General features: G+C 32.9%; 1 protein-coding gene and 1 long non-coding RNA gene across 3 annotated transcripts in view; one reads left to right on the top strand and one right to left on the bottom strand.

Moving 5' to 3' along the window:
* The window catches only part of LOC135843707 (GAS2-like protein pickled eggs), a 167,766-nt gene extending 163,868 nt beyond the window's left edge, over positions 1–3,898 (top strand). For both annotated transcript variants that reach the window (XM_065361669.1, XM_065361668.1), the window contains exon 9: positions 1,797–3,898. The gene's annotated coding sequence lies outside the window, so the exon portion shown is untranslated. The remainder of the gene's footprint in view (positions 1–1,796) is intronic.
* A 4,356-nt stretch (positions 3,899–8,254) lies between these two features.
* LOC135843714 (uncharacterized) lies at positions 8,255–12,096 on the bottom strand. The gene is made up of 2 exons (XR_010558373.1): positions 11,861–12,096; positions 8,255–11,692 (listed from the first exon to the last, which is right to left on the bottom strand). It is a non-coding gene; the product is annotated as an uncharacterized LOC135843714 (long non-coding RNA).
* Positions 12,097–18,934: the final 6,838 nt, after the last annotated feature.

Raw genomic sequence — 18,934 nt, 5'->3', positions numbered from 1 at the left:
TTTGCTTTTCTTCATTCTTCCATCAGATCCAGTATCTGTTGAGTATCCATAGTTGTGTTTTCTTCTTCCTTTGAATGGAATAGACTTTTCTGATGGCGTTTTAACCTTTCGCTTCCATGCTTGCCACTTTTCCTCAATACCTTGTTCTTCTTCCAACTTGTCTTCCTTTTGTTTTTCCAGTTCTTCTCAGAATTTCTTTTGCACGTCTTTTTATTTGATTTTTGCAATGTCAAGTAGTTGTTGGTATCATTCTTTGCTCTTCTGCTGGCTCTTCAAGACTATCTGGCATTTTGCAGCCATAGTAATTTGTGTTCAGAGTTGCAGTCAGCACCAGGAGTTCTTGAATCTTTCTTTTACAAGTATATCTGGTTTCTGAATCAATCTCTAGGACTGACCCATGTGTATAATCTTCTTTCATGCTGTTTGAACCAGGTATTGCATATTACTAGATCGTGTCTTTCTGCAAACTCTACAAGCATTTTACCTCTTTCATTCTGCTCTCCAAGTGCATATCTCCCTGCAACTTAGGCTACCATGATCCTTCCCAACTTTGGCATTGAAGTCTCCCATCAAAAATACAACATTGTTGTTTTTCAAGCAGCTCATCACTTCTTCTAGGTCGTTGTAGAAGTTGTTGATTTCTGCTGTACTGCTTTCCGCTGTTGGCGCATAAACTTGAATTATCACAATTGGTTTTGGCTTGACCTCCAATCTCACGAGTAGTATCTTCTTTGATTTTGGAATCATGGCACTGATTTTATCGCTGATTCTGGTATGTATTAATGTACCCACACCTAGTTCATGTGTCTTTCCCAGCGTAGATCATTTCATAGTCTTTATCTGCCCAGGTTCTACCATTTCCAGTCCATCAGGTCTCGCTTATTCCTAATACATCGATTTGTAATCTCCTTACTTCCGTAATTACATTAGCAAGTAATCTAATTTTACACAACCGGAAAAGTCTAATTTTTTGAGAAAAATTGCAAAGATATTATGTAGAATACATATAATTTTTTTCAACAATAATTACCAAAAATTTCTGCTTCTTGCTGAATTTGTCAGATTTTGGCTTTTTGGAACAAAGTCTTTTGAGTTTTAGGAAACTTTAGAAGATTTTTATTTATTTTTTCCAAAAATTATCCAAGTCTTGCTTTTTTGCCAGTGATTTCCAAAAAGTTCTGATTTTTGCTGAAATTTTCAAAGTCTTGCTTTATTCTCACTTTCCAACTGAGTGGCTAAAAATTGTGTATTTGGTAGAAAAAATTCCAAAAAGTCTCACTTTTTAGAAAAAATAATTGTCCCAAAGTCCCACTTTTTTTTTGCCAGAAATTGCTCAAAATACTCTCAAAATTGCCAAAGTTTGAAAAATATGCCTAATTCAACTTTTTAAAATCAAAAACCAGAACATTTCAATTCGTATTGTTTTTTTTTTTTTTTTTTTTTTGGTAAATTTTTCTACATAGAAACTGCCTTGCCTGCCTAAAAAGTCCTCTAGATTGTGCTTCAGTTTGCCGAACGAAAGTCCTGTTTTTTAAAAAACAATTGCTTAAAAGCTCCTCTTTTTTATTTCTCCTCCTCCCCCCCATTCTTTCATCTTTTTAAATTTTTTCTGGAAATTTTTCGATATTTTTGAAATTTTTTTGATAACCTGATTTTTTTTTTTTAAATTGCTATTCTGATGGCAGAACTGTACCACATCGTATATATAGTTAATGTTACAATATTTACCGACTAATAATCAATTAAAAATACACTTGTACTCGCATTTTTATTCACCTATTTCGTTATTTTTACAGGGAAGCTGTTGCGTATAGCAAATTAGCGAGCTACGAGGTCGCCAAACAAACCATCGAGCGCTGTAGATTGCCATTTTCAACACGTCGCCGCGCCGATCGCGATTGTGTCGTCTTCGTTCATCGTATACTACCTAGTAGCTGTTTCTGCAATCTGCAAGTGCAGATTTGCAATTCGCACCATCTCGAGTTTACCGTTATTGCCTACCTATTTATGTACAGTGTAGTACATAATATTTTACCTAATCGATATGGAATAATGTGGAATTATGTATATTGTGGATTGGATAGAACAAAATTACATATCCGATGAGTCAGCATCATCAACGACACATCTCTTCTTGATACACCTTTTTCTTCTTGTTTTTTTTCTTTTCTATAAATACATAAGTATTCGAAGTCGAAACTTACAACTTACCTGTAACCTACCCCTTACCATACCATACTTTGTACCAATACGTAAACCTGATTGTGTTTATTGGGTCTACGTATGTATATCTTCTACGTTATTACCTATTTTGTATTTGTTTCTCGTTTTCCTTAGCGGTACGACTGATATTTATTGCGTTGAATACCTACCTACATATTAGGATAGATATTTATTTTTATTTTTCCCCTTTTGTTTTCATTTATTCATACACACTTCTTTGTTGTATTGCATTGTATTGTACATAGTTGACTGATGAGTATAGATATAGATAAGAGGCCTACCTTGAGACTTTACTTACAATTGAACTTACCTGTCTATGTGCAAAGTCCATAGAGGGGGTGGGGGAAGGGGGTCTTATTTGAAAGAATCTTTTCCCTCAAATTTCGAAGAAAAAAAAATACTCAACCATGGCTAGATTAATTTTCATCCTTAGGATTTGAATTTTCCAAAACTGAAACCTTTGTGTTATTCCATGTCTTGTGTATTTTTTTGTTTTTTTTCTCTATGTGTGTGTGTGTAAAATGGTGCTTCGACAACGAGGGGAAATAATATGTGATATTTTTGTATCGATGTGGTATTTCGTTCGAACTACGTACTCGCAATAATAATTGTTATGTAAAGTATAATTTTATTTTCCCTTTTTCTTCCCTGTATTTTCTTTTCTTTTTTTTTGTTTCTTTTATAATTCCATAGTTGCAAAGATTGTTGTTATTTTGATTATTGTTATTTCTTTTTTTTTATACGATACCTTTTGTAGCTTAATTAACCATTTAAATAATGTAAAATTAAACGTACCTACTCGTACATTATAAATAATAAGTAACCAAAGTAACCCGTATTACTGATACCTTTACATTTGTAATAATTGTACCTACCTTGTATTTACCTCCCATTTCTTGGATACAGAGCTTTAGTTTTGCATTTTCTTCGGTACCTTCACCTGTCACCTGTTCTTTTTTTTTTTTTTTTTTTTTCTTATAAATTGAAGTTATTCGAAAAAGTCCATTTAAAAACTCATTTTAGAGAGAAAATTTTAGAAAACAATGCATTTCTCTTCTCTCTTCCTTCCTCCTAATTTCCTGTTCTGATAATTAAAGTAGAAAATCGTCACAGTTATTATGGCCATTATAAAATATGCTAATTTAAATTCAATCTAAAACCCCCATCAAAACATAAAGAGTAGAATAAAAATTGAAAATTAATTAAAATTCATCATCACTTTGATCTAACTTGAAAAAAAATTCCAACAACTGGAAGAATTGCACAGCTAAAAGCTCTGAATTAAAAATGTAAAAATCCTAACACGTTTTCAAGTCTCAAAATGTTGAAAGAATATTATTGGACATTTTATGTAAAATAATCTTAGTTTGAATTTCCATTAACACGTTTATATTGTTTGTTTTTTTAGGGTACATTGTGATAAAAATAATATTAATATTAATGTAATCCATTCATCGATTCAAATATTTCAAAATGCGTTTTGCGTAGTGGTGCTTTATAATGCTACGTGGTGTGTTTGTGTGTATTTTGTTTGTATTTTGTAAAAAAATGATTTTCTCGACGTTGAAAAAAGACAAGTCTTTAATGAAAGCAATAATTTTTTTTTTGTAAGTAGATTATTTAAGTGTATTTTTCCCCTGTCAAATAATAATACAATATTGTATTTTTTTCTTTACATTTTTATTTTTGTTTTATTATTTATGGTAAGTATTCGTTATCAGACGTGGCATTTTTTTCTCAAATTATGAAGGGATAACGTTGTTGAGAATTTTTTAGATAGAGATTTCAATGTATGAGAAAAATAACCATCGGGTTGAATTTCTCGTGTCGAGAAACTTCATTTTTGACTCCTCATTTGGTCAATTTCAGTTCAAAAATGATGAAAAAATATTGAAGTTACAAAAACAGTAAAAATCATCGTTTATGACTCTAAAATGGATATTTTCTCGCAGAAATACTCGATTTATTGTGAAAATAACGAAACGGTTGAATTTCCTGGGTCCTAAAACCCCCATAGTGATCTTTTGTTTGATTAATTTCGATGTATTAATCATTTAATAGGATTAAAAAGAAAATATTTGATTTAAAAAAAAAAAAAAATGAAAAATCTGAAGAAAATTAATCTGTAGGTGTAAACCTATCTAAATGAAACCGAAACGTTTATTTGGTTATTTTCAAAACAAAAAATTGCGCGATCCAGGTCGTTAGAAGTCATTGACGTTGATGTTGGTGGCGCACTCACCCACCCTCACAGTGCTCAGTTGGTGTTTGGTTCTCATCGGGTTAACATGTCGTCTCCGTGCGTTTCTTTTCAAGTGTTGATTTTATTTTTTCGTTTAATCGTCGTAAATTTTGAATTTCAATTTTGTGTACTTTTTTGGTGGGTACCAACCTACCTACATAAAAAAATTGTGTACAGGGTGCCCAGAAATATCGAGTACCCCGGCCCTAAGAAAGTTTTTCATTAAAAATATAGATTGGCAACGTGAAATAGATGCATATGATTGGTGGAATGTTATCTCTCCAGTCCAACAACCAATCATGTGCTATCATTATTATCATTCACTGTGACCAACCAAAGTATTTCAGTAGAAAACTTTTTTAGGGGTACTCGATATTTCTGGGCACCCTATAGGTATAAATATACCTATCTAAAAGAAACTGAAACCTTTGTTTTGATTCGGGTATTTTCGAAAAATGTCGGGCCTGATTCGGGGCGCTAGTAGTCACAGACATTGACGTCAGCGGTGTACCTTCCCTCGCGGGGTTCAGTTGGTGTTTGGTGCTCGTCGAGTTAACATGTCGTTTCGCGGTGTTTTTTTTCAAGTGTGGATTTTTTTTTGGTGTTTATTTGTGATGAACTTTGATTTCGCTTTTTTTTCGCGCAATAGGGTTAGTTGGTATTTGGGGTTCGTCGGGTTAACATCTCTCTCGCGTGTTATAATATTTTAAAGTGAATTTTGACTTTTTTTTTTTTTTAATGTTGATCAATTGCGTGCGAGTTCTCGGTTAATTTAAAGTGATTTTAAAATTCCAAAACAATTTATTAATTTGATTTCGCGATCATTTGTGCTTTTGATCTCGAAATTGTTTTGAGTGATTGGATCCTGCTTCTGAACAATGAAGAAAATGCTTGGTAAGTGTTTTATTATTATATCTGCATGACTAGTGTTTGTTAAATTTGTTGCATGCTCGCATTTTTGTTTTTTGTTTTTTTTTGGTCGGAATTTGAAAACGTAAATTTAATGAAACTTTAAATTTTTAAATGATTTGATTTTTTTTAGTAGTGAAAAGAAAAACTACCTAAATGAAACTAATTTTTTGTAGGTCCTTTAAAGCTTACCTTTTCAGTTATTTTAAATCAAATTTTGATTTTTTTTCATGATACATATATCCATATTTTTATTAATTTCAAAATGAAAAAATAGGCTACATTGCCATGTTTCAAATTTAAAATGAATTTAATCGAGTCAAAATTTATAAAGAATTGAATTAAAATAATTTGAAATCGACTGAACTGGTCATTGCAGATGAAATGAAATAATTTAAATCAAAAGTAATTCAAACAACTAAAATTTATTGATTTTTTTGAAATAGTTTTTATTCGGTGATTCTTTATTCAATATTTATTGAAATTCGATCAATTTTTCAACAAAAAATTTGGTTATTGTATTCGATCTTATAAAAGTTAATTGAAATTTTTCAACAAAACAAATGAATTAACAGAATTAAAGTAATGAATAATAAATTTATTTGAATTTGAGTTGAATTGTACCATAGGAATCATATTTTAAATTAACGTAAAAATAAATAGAATGGAATTACATCAAAATTCGACCAATTCAAATTTTAAATTCATTGAAATTACGAATTCGATTTATTCAAATTTAAATTCGACAATTTTTGTTCATAAAAATAAGTATGCACTCTCTTGTCGTTTAATTAGATATGCATGAATTTAATGGCATTGCTAGAGTTTGTTCAGTATTTACGGCGTCCCGGTTAGGCAAATCTATTAACACGTGCTGTAGCCCCTTTCAGCGTTGCGTCGTGTCGCTTTGCAGGTATTTTGCATGTTACTTTTTAGTGGATGTTTATTTTCATCAAATTTTCTTACTTGCAAATTGGCATTTTACATATTCACTTTTTAGTCTTGGGACTTTTTTCCTGTGTTTCTCTAGTTGCAATTTTTGGAGGTCGTGTTTTTTTTCTCATTTACCCAAATCACACGTTCTTTTTTTTAAAAAAAAAAGATGTCCCAATAGAAGTTTTCTGATATCGATTTATATTCTATTCGGTCCCTTTTTCTGTGAATTGAAAATTTTTCGCCTCAATTTGAGATCTTTATTTTCACATTTTATTGATCAGATGCAGTATTTTAGCGTTGAAAATTTGCGTACATCGCATTTTTTTTAAATCTAGGCATTTTTCGTTTAGTAGGATCATTTTTTCCTTTTTTAAAATCGGAATTTCACTAAATTTTTTTTCGTTTTTCATTTTTAAAAATATAATTTTTGCTTTTCTTTCAAATTTGAAAATTTTTTGATATTTTTTAAACTCGTTTGTTTCCAATTTTCACTTTTTTTTAACTTTAAAAAACAGTTTTTTTAAGTATTTTTTCATACCTTTTTCTGTTTTGAAAATTTTTACGTATTGATACGTTTTTTTTTAATTTTTTCTTCAAACTTGGGTTTTTGAAAACCTTGGTTTTTGAAGGTTTTTTTCACTTTCGTTTTTTTTAATTTTTTCTTCAAACTTGGGTTTTTGAAAACCTTGGTTTTTGAAAGTTGTTTTCACTTTCTTTAAATTTATTTTCAACTTGAGTTTTTAAAAATAATCTTTTTAAAATATTTGTATTTCATTGTTTTTTTTTTCATTTTGAAAAAATTTGTTCTTTCAAATTTTCCATTATATTTTGTTTTTTTATTTTAAAAATTGTTGTTTTTCATTTTGAAAACCTTTCATTTTCAATTTTGATATTTTTCATTTTTAAAACTGGTTTCTTTCTATTTTAAAAAATTTCGTTCTTTTTTAAACTTGATTTTATGTGCGCAGTTTTTTTTCTATTTTGAAAAATTGCTCATTTTTATCAACTTTAGTTCAGCAATTGAACTTTCTTTGTTTTTTTCTTCATTTCAACTTTTCAATTTGAAAATGTTTGCACATTTTTTTTCTGTTTTGAAAAACTATTCTATTCCATATTTTTTTTTAGAATTCAGCTTTGTTGTTTTTTTTTTCATTTTAGTTTGAAATTTTTTTCAGTTTCATGATTGTGCATGAGTGGATTTTCTGTTTTTTTTGGTCAAATTTTGAGGTATTGGTCATGTTTTTTTTTGTTTGATGTGCTGAGCATGCGTTTTGAATTTGTATGGTGGTGGTTGAGCCAATTGTGGTTTTTATTGAATTTCTTAGTGGTCGTTGAGCTATGATTTTTAAAATTTTTTTAATTTTCAGAATTCATTTTTTTTTCAATTTTATCTGCATGGGTGGCTTTTCTGTTTTTTTTTCTTCAAATTTTACGGTTTTGGTGATGTTTTTTTTTGTTTGATGTGTTGTCATCTGCATGGGCGGCTTTTCTGTTTTATTTTCTTTCAAATTTTGAGGTTTTGGTGATGGTTTTTTTTTGTTTGATGTGTTGTGCATCAGTGAAAGTATAGCACAGTCCAAAAATTTCAATCATTTTTTTTTAATTTTAGCGCTCAAAATTTCATTTCTAGTTTTATAGTTTTTCAATTTTTTTTTTCAATGTCAGGGCTCAAAATTTCATTTTAGTTGAAGGGAATCAAGTTTGTTGAATTTTTTTCAGGATGTTTTGTTTTTCTTTTTTTTTTTCAAATTTCAGCGCTCAAAATTTCATTTTTAGTTTCAAAGTTTTTCAATTTTTTTTTTTCAATTTCAGGGCTCAAAATTTCATTTTAGTTGAAGGGAATGAAGTTGATTGCATTTTTTTCAGGGTGTTTTGTTTTTCATTTCTTTTCCTGTCTTTTTTGAATGTTTCCTGTTTTGATTTTACATAAATACAAGTAATAAGTTCAAAAACAAATTTTCATCAATTTTATTTAAAAATACATGGTTGTTTCACAATAATATTCAATAACAAATTTTCATACATTCAAATTTAATGGAACTTTCATTTGAATAAACAATTATTTTACGATAACATTCAATAAGTAGATAAAGATAAATATCATAATACCTAATGCGAGTATTGTTTGGGTCTCAGGGGGGTATCAAAATTGTATTTAGACTTCTGGAGTTTCAATTTTTTTTTCTTTCATTGTATAGCAATAAAAATTCTAATGTTTGGGTCTTAAAGGGAAGGTATCAAAATTTTATTTAGACTATTTGGGTTTCAAATTTTTTTTCTTTCAATTTAGGTGTCTAGGGAGTAATGTCACCTCATACATTCCTGTGTATGGGATGGCAATGCTTCGATCTGTCTCTACAATTCAAGTAGTCATCGAGCAATGATTCTGCTATTGTTTGATGACCTCTTTTAATTGTAAGACAAGGCTCTTCGCAATTTATAGGTTCATCTCGCTAGCATTTTCGTCAAAATGGTTCGCCATTTTTCGAGGTGCCAGCGATAGGTTTGATTCGCGGACTGGACTCTGATCTTTGAGGATGTGATCACCATACCTGCCTCACTGGTTAGTTTCTCGAACCGCGAAACTACCAGGTGTCTGTGCAAAAACGTGAAAACGCGAGATTTTGCGCGGCTTCTTTATGTGACCTCCGCTTAGCGGAAACCTTGGTTTCCGAAAGCTCGGCGCAGCGAGGGTGTAGGTCAGAAGCTGGACGCTCCGTCACTCGTTAATTCAGGTGCCCTGCGTAGCCCGCTTGCGGGAAAGGTGAAACTGATCGGGAGGAGAATAAAGTATTCTGACTTTCACCCAGGCGCACGCCGTGCCGGTAGGGGCCAAGGAGGACTAGCCCCTGCTACGGCTTCTTGTGCAGACTTCCTTTATGCTGATCATCGCCACGATCTGTTGATCACTCAGGCCAGTAAGTCCACAGCGCAGTTAGAGTTCTGAGTAGGTGATCGGTTGTATTGGTTAGTCTGTATGAGTTGTCAAATTGTGCACATGTGGCGACATCCAACCTTAACCAGAGCTTGACTGATTGCCTAGTGTTTAATTACATAAGGCTAAGTCGCTCACTTACATTACAAATCTGCAGGACTTGTTTTGGACTTGTCCTCCAGCATTGAGTATTGCATAAGCAAATTTGCATATGTTATATACTTCAATGAACAATGAGCATGATGATAGTTCAATGTGATGTGTACCATCACATGAGGAAAAGTCAGTATTGTTCAGTATTGAGAACTAGTTGGACTTGTCTTCCAACTTCGGTAATGGCAATGCACATTCATGTCATTCACTCAAGTTGGTGGAATTTGAAGACCAATTAGTCTCCGCCATCTTCAGTGTTGAAGAGTCCAGCTTGTTCAAAAATTGAACACATGACTAATTCAAAAACCTGTAGAATCATTTGTACAAAGATCATTTTCAAAAAATTCTTCAAAATTCTTCAGAACTTTGAGATCCTTCAAAAATTGTAGATTCAAAAATCCTTCAGAACCCAAATATCCTTCAAAACCTTGTGATCCTACCAAAGATCCTTCAGAACCTAGAGATCCTACAAAAAAATCCTTCAGAACTCATTTAAAAATCCTTCAGAACTCAGCCCGTGATCCTACCAACGATCCTTCAGAACCTAGAGATCCTTCAAAAATCCTTCAGAGCTCATTGAAAAAAAAAATCCTTCAGAACTCAGCCCAAATGTTGTTCTGAATTTTTCATGAAATTTTTCTGATACTAAAAAGAGCATCCGGTAGGAACCATTTTCACCCCTTCCACCATCTCCAGAGCCAGGCATTAAAACCTCTTGTGCAGGCCTGCCTGGCTCCAAAAGATGGCAGCACAAAAAAGATAAACTAAGCAGACTTTTGTGCCAGGGGTGCCTGATAACCTGACAGTTCGAAATGCTGAAACCCGAGGCAGGTATGGGGACCGACATCCTCAGTGTTCAGCATCAAGTCTGCCAAGAAACCTTATCACAAGAAGCATCTCAATGTAAATGGTAATTCATCTACATTAGTAAACACCATCTTGTGGAAACATCCTAACTAACAAAGACTTTTTCCCTCATCAAACAAGGTGAATAAAGCGGCAAAACAGCAAGAACTGCTGCCTTGCAACTTAATTCACATTGCTGACATTTGAGATACGTTGTCATCTTCCCCAGAAGAGCGTAAGATGACACTGCACACAGACATCTAACTCGCGATGAATTTAGAGCCACAAAAGTTGGAATTTTGTACCATCACCAGATCCAGAAAGATAATTTTCATTCAGAAAGTACCAAAAAAAAGCGTGCCAACCACACCCCCCTGTCGCGTTAGCACGCCAAACTCCAACTTTTGAAGTTTGGCGAGGTCCCAGCCCCCACGACGTGGACGTGCGACTAGGAGTTGGAGCAGGAGACGGATCCTGCCCCCATTTAGGGGCCACTAACTTTACCCTATTTAAAATTTTCCTAGCAATGCCAGCACAGACATTGACCTTTTAGTTCAATATAGACTGCTACTCAAACGTTGAATTCTCCACAGTTTTTGTTGCAAACCCTGTTGATTTGATACTGGAAAGAGTGGAAACAAATGCATTTGCGCATAAACAGTGGGAGAATTTCGCATGGAAGTAGCAGCCTACATTAAACTAAAAGATTGACAAATTCTTGGGAACCTTCTTCCACCATCGCTAACACGCTATGCCAGCTTACATCTTCTTGCATGTTACTCACATTGTCTGCCTGCTGTGCTTCATTTTGACAAGACCTTTGTAACAGTGGTATGTTATTATGCACTGTCACATCAGAGTGAAGGTAGCAGACTGATGCAAGTAAAATGTGAGAATATGTGTGCTAGCAGAAGTGGAAAAAAAGTTTCAAGTGATGCTAGCATACTGTTCCAGCAAAATTGTTAATAGGGCAGTTACCTAAACTTACTGATTGATTATTCCTCTTCACAATACAGCTGTTGTGTAATTTACAGCATTTCACTTGGCATCGATATCTAAATTTCCTGAATCAGAAGTGAATCTGCAACAAAAAGCAATAAAATATGCATTACAATAAAATGAACGAGGAGAAATAAAATCTCAAAAAACACCACCTGTTGCGTAATTTACAGCATACCACTTAGCATTGATATCTAAATTTCCTGAATCAGAAGTGAATCTACAACAAAAAGCAATAAATGCATTACAATAAAATGAATGAGGGGAAATAAAATCTCTCAAAATAAAACTACAATTAGTTCAATTCAAAATAAAACTACAATTAGTTCAATTCAATCAGTAAAACACTGGGTATAAAACATAAAATAATAAGTATTTTCATGAATGATTTCACCTCAGCTGATTTCTCTGTGTTTACAGACATCCAATTTCCTGAATCCAAAGTGAACCTGCAGAACATGGAAAGCAATACAATTATTAAAACACCAATTCAAATTCAATGAAGGGCAATGAAATATTTAAAAAACAAAAGGTAACATAAAATCACTTCTTTTTGTTTGATTCAATCCGTAAAAGACATCAAATAATTATATTTTCAATTTTCATGAATAACTCACCTCAGCTAATTCCTTTGTGTTTATTAATGGACACAAAATTTTCCTAGATTCAAAGTAAACCTGCAAATACATTGGAAAACAATTATTAAAATGGTAAGTGAATGACTGAATGGTAATGAAATCTTAAAACAAAGGTAAGTCATAAAATAACTTCAATTCATTTGGTTCAATCAATAAAAGGCTAGGTACAAAATTTATAAATGACTCACCTCAGCTGATTCCTTTGTGTTTAGATACGATAGACAACACCAATAGAAACTGAAAAAACAAAAGAAATCACACACTTCAATTAATTTGATTCAATCAATTAATGACTAGGTATAAATGTATAACTGAGAAATGACTCACCTCAGCTAATTCCTCTGTGTTTAGAAACAATAGACAACACCAATAACCAATAGAAGCTGAAAAAAAAACAAAAGGAATCATGCAATTGATACCTATTGATAAATTCAATACAAATTTTATACGAGAAAAATGAAAACATTGCATTAGTAAAACACTAAATTACATTACACTTTGAAATGTGTCTTACCTCAGCCAGCTGCCGACTCCATGAGGTTTATGGACACCAAAAACACAAGTGAAAGCTGAAAAAAAAACAAATCATGCATTAAAATTTTAAAAATCTGAAAAAAAACAAAAGGAATCATGCAAATTGATATTTAGGCCCGGACCCACCCACAGTTACTGAGAAAATCTCGGTGGGCTGCGACGTATTTGGGCCAATGATGTAAAAACTGGGCCGCTTGAAAAATTTCTGAATGAATTTTTATGCTCAGTGTCCTACACTTTAAACAATGGGGGAAAAATTTGGCCAATTAATTGAGAAGCCCAAAATTAGGGGCGCTAAAATGGGATATCTCGGTAGGCCACATGGTCTTGGGTCTGGCCCTGTTGATATTAATAAATTCAATACAAATTTTATATAAGAAAAATGAAAACATTCGATGGCCTATTTCCAAAACCTCGTAACTCCATTGGCACTTAGCACCTCGTGTAAAACGGCCTTCATACTGCAGCGCTCCCTATCGGACTTGAATGCTCAACTCACAGATAGGTAACCTCGGGTAACCACCCTGCATTACCTATCTTTCAGTTGAGTACTCAAGTCCGATAGGGAGCGCTGCAGTATGAAGGCCGTTTTACACGAGGTGCTAAGTGCCAATGGAGTTACGAGGTTTTGGAAATAGGCCATCGCATTGCATTAGTAAAACACTAAATTACATTACACTTTGATGTGTGTCTTACCTCAGCCAGCTGCCTACTCCATCAGGTTTAAGGACACCAGAAACACAAGTGAAACCTGAAAAAAACCATGCATTAAAATTTTAAAAATCAATAAATTTGGTACAAATTTTATAACAACTCACAAGCAAAATAAAAACATGCAAGCTAATATTAATGAAAGTCTATGAAATTTTACCAAGTATGTAGGTACTTGTTTACTTGGCAATCAAAATCACTTCAAATAGTTGGATTCAAATAGTAAAACACTTGGTATAAATTATATTTTTATAAATTACTCACCTCAGCTGATTTCTTCGAGTTTATGGACAATTTATTGTGACAACAGAAAGCTGCAAAAAAATGAAAGAAATCATATTATAACATTTTATAAATTGAATACAAATTTTATAAAGAGCAAATAAAACATTCCATTATAGTTGATGCAATTTACTTAGGTGGCTGTGTGTGAACAATTTCACCCATAACTTTGTAGTGGGAACCAACAAGTGCCCCAAGTCAGCAACTGTAAATGACAACACAGTCTTCTTGTTGTTTCCTGCTTATGCAATTACATACACTCAGCAGCATAACTAAATCTCATGGACTCCAGTGGAACACAAGGTATAAAATTACATTATCATGCATCTCTAACTATAATAAATTGAATAAATACAAATTTTATAAAGAGCAAAATACAACATTCCATTATAGTCCATGCAATTTAGTTAGGTGGCTGTGTGGGAACAATTTCATGCACAACTTTGTAGTGGGAACCAATGAGGATCCCAAATAAGCAACTGTAAATGCCAACACAGGCTTCTTGTTGGTTCCTGCTTATGTGATTACATACACTCAGCCGCATAACTAAATTGCATGGACTCTAGTGGAACACAAGGTATAAAATTACATTTTCATGCATTTCTTACCTCAGCTAGCTGATTCCAACAAGTTTATGGACAATTAAAACACTAATGGAAGCTGAAAAAAACAAAAACAAAGCATGCATTTAAAATTAATAAACTTCGTACAAAAATGATAACACAACTTGCCAGTAGAATAAAAATGTGAATGTTAGTGCATCACCAAATGTCTATAAAACTTTATGCACTATTTTTACACACACATCATCAATACCCTACCTAGCTTATTTACTTACTTTCATGATTTATACTCCATTATTGAGAAAAGGTCTTCAGCAGGAACAGAAATCTGTGATCTAACTTCAAGACATCTCTTCTGAAACAAAATAAAAAGAAATAGGCACATTACAAAAAGGAACATTTAAAATGTCAACTGTCTTTTAAAAAAGTTGAAGCCACACTCTGAACATTGAACATGAACATTACATATTATTGAAAACTAATACATATTAGTACATACCAAATAAGGAATCTACACAAATCAGGACACTTCCTATCCTCCAGGATTCACAACTGAAAATGGAACTTGATCCATGTTACCACGCCCATATTCTTCAAAGTACAAACATATGAACCAAAAGTTATGTCTATGGTAAGTACAGCAGTCAACTTATGGTACAGACATAAGATGAGCCCGAGCACAAGGGCAAGCCAAAATTTAAATTTGCCTATGATCACTCTGACAAGAAAATAACAAAATATTGAGCACTGGTGCTCAGCACTTGAAAATACATGAGTAATTTTGATAATTGAGCGTGTATGTTGTAAAATTTGTTTTTAAAATAACAAAATTGAAAATAGTCAAAAAAAATAAAAAATTGAATTGAAAATATGAGCTAAAAACAAAATATAAAAACAAAACTACAAAAGACATGCATGAAAATAGCAAAGTAAACATCAAAACACAATTTGAGGTATGAAAAAACAAAAGAAGAATCTTGATAAAAATAGAAACACATAAAAAATCAGGGAAACAAGATTGAAAAGTTTTGTCCTTCCAAGCCTTCAAAAGAAAAAAACAGTAGCATCATCAACATTTTAGTTTAACCTAGACCGCTACTTAGATGCAAAATCCTTCCACTGGTTTTGTTGCCAACTTTGTAGTAAACAAATGCATGTGCACATCAGAGTCCCCTAGTCCACACACCAACAACAGAGCAGTGTGTATGTTGACATGTATTTTGTAAGTGGTAGTACACTACCCTGTTGTTGGTGCATGTGCACATGCATTTGTTTACTACAGAGTTAGTGACAAAACCAGTGGAAGGATTTTGTATTTAGGTAGCCGTCTAGGTTAATCTAAAATGTCAATGAGTAGCATAAACTGAAAATTTTGAAAAAATATGATTACAACACCCAAAAATCTGAAAAACAAAAACCAGAATCTAAAGAAAAAATAGGAGCAAAATTACCTAAACTCGTTCAAGTGAAATTTTAAAAAAATATCCAAATAAACTGAAATGAGAAAAAAAGACAGATGGACAGTGTAGAGACAGATTGTACAGCATTTTCGGTTGTGTAAGCGAGAGAAATTCGTTCTGCCTCTAGTCAACATTGGAAATAGTTCCATAATACGACATCTATCGGATTAATTCTCTCACAACTTCGTGTTGGAAGAGAAACGCTAGAGAAACCAGTCATTTGGCGACTCCCATAGTGTAAGCTATGGTATATCAGTATTCTGGAGATGAATAGTTTATCTATTTCATGTTTGCTTAAATCTTGTAGCCAAACAAGTTGTGTAAGCCCAGTCATATTTTGAAATATGAACTGGTGAAGACATTTGCAAGTGATCTATTTCGAAATGGATTTCGTTCCAGTTATGCTGATAGAGTTGACCAGATGGACTCGGGTCCAGGAGTTATTATGTAAAACGACTGATGATCCTTATTGAAAATCTCTTCTTAAAGAGTAACGTAGATGGACCTTCCCACATCCATTTATTGTTCCCGTTCCCTGTGGTGATGTGCTTTGCACTTCCTAAGGCATGAAATGCCATCACTCCTTACATAATACTGTACAGGCCAGTATAATAATTAGCTTGAGTAAGTTGTTACTTTGTAATTGATAAATAAACGATACAAATAACAACTGAAGGAATTCTTATTTTGTGAGATAATTATCATTAAGATGAATGTCGGTGTTGTGGTATGTAAATACAATCAGTGTCTGAAAAGTAGGTAACAAGGCGGTAAGTTGCCAGGTACCCGCAAAGCTCTAAGAAGCTAGGTACTGCTAGGCCTCTAGTAGGTAGCTAGAGCACGTGACGATCCTATACATGGAGATGTGCATATAAAATGTATATCGTAATGTGCAGGTAAAATCTATCGAGCCACAACAGAAAACCTGGGAAAGCAGACAGACAAGGCAATGACCCAGAAAGGTAATCAATGATCATACAATAAAAAAAGGGTTATTTCACAAAAAAAAATCATGAAAATAAAATGCACTCACCAATTTAATTCATCAGGGAAGTGAATTATCCTAGATTTAAAAACACTGCACAAAAATACCACATACACATACACAAAGACATTAAGTATACAAGAACACTGTACAAAAACTTAGTAGGTAAGGTAAACATGGGTAATGGGTATAGATTGAATACAACCTTATATTATGACAACCACTCTGGATGAACAACAAAATCAAACTGCAACTCATCATCACCTCACTTTCATTATCAAATTTCAGCCCTACCTGGAAAAGAGGGGTAACCTATCGGCTATCTTACAATAAAAAAAGTAGCACATGCGCAGTAAACACTCACTTAGGTGAATTCCACTGAAGTGAGGTGTGATGATTATGATTAGATGTTCACCCTACCAACTTAATGTTACATTATCACTAGCAGTAGTAGCAGTCCATGTAAGTATTGTAGTCAAATGGATGCAGTTATGTTAAAGGCGTCTAAGCGACATTTTTTTTTCTAGTCATTTTGCTAGGTAAAAGTAGTCGTCACGTGACCACATACCTACTTTTAAAAAAAATCACTCTAAAATCCATTCCAAGTACAAAACCCAAAAGAATTTTTTGGCTTTGTTGTCAAGTAGGTAGGTATCACGTGACTGCCTTTCCTACCTACTAATGGAACATACAACAGGCTGCAGAAAAATGTATAAAAACAACTACCTATAACAGAGAAAGCTAGAAACAAAAACCTTGAAGCAAGAATGGAAAAAATTCAAACTCAAACAATAAAAACCATGAAAAAAACCTATCATGCAAAAACTGGAGCAGATAGTTCCAGAGGCAGACTGGCCATAAGAGCTACCGGGGAAATACCGCATGTATCAGAGTAACAAAAGGTGAAGAAAATAATTAAAATCACGAAAACGAACTTCACCATTTTGAATGATAGAGACTCTGATTAGACACGAGTACACCTTAACTTATTTTCACATTGAAATGAATTGTTCTAGGTTGACTGTTTCCGTTTGCTCAAATTACAGATAGGTAAATTGATCTGATAAGTTATAAAGTAATTAGCAAACATTTAATAAATTAGTAATAACTATTTTTGGTAATTGGAACAGAAATTTAAAAAAAAACATGTCCGTCTGGGGCAAAAGCACAGGGTACTCACGTGAAATATGAAAATGATCAAGATTATAAACTGCAAATTTGACTTTCATCTTGATACTGCTTGGGGTAACATGGCCATTGGCCAATTGCCATCAACTACATGCCTGAATTTCTTTTCCTTGGCCCTCTTATTTTTTATAATTAATTCTTTTTTTCGAGATGTAGATTACTTTCTCTTCAAAATTTGATGATTAAGTACCTATCTGGTATCAATCATTTGCCAATCTTTAATGAAGGAGAAATGAGAGAGATTGAAAACTTGATAAATTTTTTCTAATTAAATTACTCGTTATTTTTCAAAGAATTTAATTATTACAAATCTCGTGATTATGATGATTTGGTTATTAATTACAGAGCATAGGTACTATAAATTAGAATAATAATTATATTTTATTTGTCTAAGTTTTGAAATGGAACATTGTCAACATTTGCCGATTCTTTACGTCACAGTTTTCCTGAATATGTTATGAAAGGTTCTCTTCAAGGATGGAGAAAGGAAGCTGGCTTTATAGTGGCGAAAAAAGCCGGGTTCCTTTCTCCATCCTTGAAGAGAACCTTTCATGACATATTCAGGAAAATTGTGGCGTAAAGAATCAGCGAATGTTGACAATGTTCCATTTTGAAACTTGATGGGAATATTTGTCAATAAATGGCTCTTATTGGCATTCAAGTATTCGTTCGACGTTAGCAGCCATTCAAAAAACACTGCTAGTTGTTCATGTTTCGTCATTGTCTGGATAACTTTCTTAACAGCAGCTTCTCTAGCACTATCACTCAACTTGCGAATAAAATTAATACCTTTATTTTTATAAACTTTCTTTGTTATTACAATGATCAATATTTGCATCTCTTTGAAACTTTTGACAAATTCCCAATTGAGGTATTTACACTGAATCAATTTGACTTCGTTTCGTATTCTTTGCGAACAATCATCTAAAGTAAAGCCATTCAAAAAACACTGCTAGTTGTTCACGTTTCGTCATCATCTGGATGACTTTCTTAACATCAGCTTCTCTAGCACTCTTCGTTTCGTATTCTTCGCAAACAATCGTCTAAAGTAAAGCCATTCAAAAAACACTGCTAGTTGTTCACGTTTCGTCATCATCTGGATGACTTTCTTAACATCAGCTTCTCTAGCACTATCACTCAACTTGCAAATAAAATTAATACCTTTAGTTTTATAAACTTTCTTTGTTATTACAATGATCAATATTTGCATCTCTTTGAAACTTTTGACAAATTCCCAATTGAGGTATTTACACTGAATCAATTTGACTTTGTTTCGTATTCTTTGCGAACAATCGTCTAAAGTAAGAATGTCCAATTGAAATTGTATGGT

This window comes from Planococcus citri, chromosome 4 (assembly GCF_950023065.1).
Source record: "Planococcus citri chromosome 4, ihPlaCitr1.1, whole genome shotgun sequence".
Lineage (NCBI taxonomy): Eukaryota > Metazoa > Arthropoda > Insecta > Hemiptera > Pseudococcidae > Planococcus > Planococcus citri.
Note: the sequence above shows the minus strand (reverse complement) of the source record. Positions and strands in the feature narration are given on the sequence as shown.